The sequence below is a fragment of the Oratosquilla oratoria genome, chromosome 12 (assembly GCF_046742065.1).
Source record: "Oratosquilla oratoria isolate Oo_2021 chromosome 12, ASM4674206v1, whole genome shotgun sequence".
In the NCBI taxonomy this organism is placed as follows: domain Eukaryota; kingdom Metazoa; phylum Arthropoda; class Malacostraca; order Stomatopoda; family Squillidae; genus Oratosquilla; species Oratosquilla oratoria.
In genome coordinates, this window is record NC_134788.1 from 12158701 (window position 1) to 12160540 (window position 1840).

At 35.3% G+C, this 1840-nt stretch overlaps 1 long non-coding RNA gene across 1 annotated transcript in view; it reads right to left on the reverse strand.

Annotated features, from left to right (window-relative positions):
* LOC143030550 (uncharacterized) overlaps window positions 1-113 on the reverse strand; it is a 7825-nt gene extending 7712 nt beyond the window's left edge. The window contains exon 1 of the long non-coding RNA XR_012966912.1: window positions 12-113. This is a non-coding gene — a long non-coding RNA (uncharacterized LOC143030550). The remainder of the gene's footprint in view (window positions 1-11) is intronic.
* Window positions 114-1840: the final 1727 nt, after the last annotated feature.

Below are 1840 nucleotides of genomic sequence, written 5' to 3' on the forward strand. Positions count from 1 at the left end.
AGAATCCTTACTGAGAGCACCTCTCATGAGTGTTGTTGCTTTCCCCCAACCAAATATGGCGGCCTGGTTGCAAAGGCCGGAGACCCGGATGTCTGACCATGAGAAAGTGCAACAGTTTCCTACCCTAACTGACCATAAAGTGTTTCGTTCGTGTTTTGTTACCTTCGTTTATACTCCGAACGCGAGAATAATCTTATCCTACGTATTTTTATTTTCCTTCGTTTATACACCGACTGCCTCCTTCATCTTTTCTCTTGCTTTCCATATTTTATGTAGTGACTCCTTTTTAACATCTATTTCTGCTTTCCAGAATAAGAAATTCCCTGCTGTCAATTCATCATTGTCACTATCTACTTATGTTTCACAATATTCTTCTTCAAGTTCCTGGCATTGTTTATTTACATATGACGTCATAGACAGCGAAGGCTGGAATTGCACTCTCATTTATTTCAAGAGCTCGTTTTCGTGGCTGTGATTTGTGCAGGCTAAACAAGTGTGCCTTTGTTGAATTCGTAAGTGTAATCAAATAATAGTAAAGTAGCTAAATGCATGCGTTGTGTGTTTACTTTTGGCATTTGCTACACTTCAATTCCCGTTTGGTAGTGTTACATTGTAATTGGCATTCTGAACGGGTTAATGTGTTGGTATTTAATCAAGATGTTTGCCAGCTTGGCAACTGCAATTACCTATATAGTCGGTTAGCTCATATCATTCTGCGTATTCTTAACCCCAGATATAAGTACTGCAAACTTAAAGTAGTGACAATAGCTATTTTATAGGTACCCCCACAAAAAAAAAAAAAAAAAAAAAAATTAACCTTTATATTATTGTTGCATATGAAAGACAACTTTATTAGAAACAAAATGCTTTTTAAATTTTTGAAATAGCTTGAAAAATAAGGGAGATACGATTTTTTGAATTATTTTCTTAGCCCGCATTTTGGGCTCGACTTTACCATAACAAAGTGTTAGAATTAAGGGTGGTAATTTGTAAAGATTTCAGTAAAGAAATACACATTAACTCTAAACCACTGGTCCAATTTTATTAAAATTTGGAATACTTGGGTTTTATGGATCAACAAATCACATGAGCATGTCAAAAACAATGTGAAACATCTCCATCATACCATATTTGCCTTTTCATGGCAACCATGAAGCTGTCGCTAAACGCCGACCGAAGTCGACCGACGCTGACCAAAACCACACAATGACGGTTTTTGCTCAAATGCATAATTTATATATAAAAAATAGCACATGGTTGCATTATTTGACCTATTTTCTTTAAAATGGATAATTTCCACGTAAAATGATCAAAGAGAAGTTACGTTTTTATCCTCTGAAAAATTATCAGCCGACAACCAACGCCGACAAAACCCAAACAATGACGTTGGTTGCCGGTTGATAATTTTGTAGAGGATAAAAACGTAACTTCTCTTCGATCATTCTACATGGAAATCACACATTTTAAAGAAAATAGGTCAAATAATGCAACCATATGCTATTTTTTATTTATAAATTATGCATTTGAGCAAAAACCGTCATTGTGTGATTTTGGTCGTCAATGGTAATAGTAAACAAAATCGAACGCGAACTGGACGCATCAGATTCATGGGTGATATGGCTACATTCCGGGGATTTAAGCTCAATTATGATGTGATACACGATATTAAGCTTCTCATGTCCGGGAGAAAATAGGTTGATAAACTTGTTTATGTAACTTAAAATTAGGTGTAGAGATTCCTTACCTTAATATTTTTACTCGGAAAACTATGTTGCCGAGTTTGACAACCAAATTTCCGTTTAAATCGCTGAATTTTTTTTTCTATTTCAAGAATTAGCCT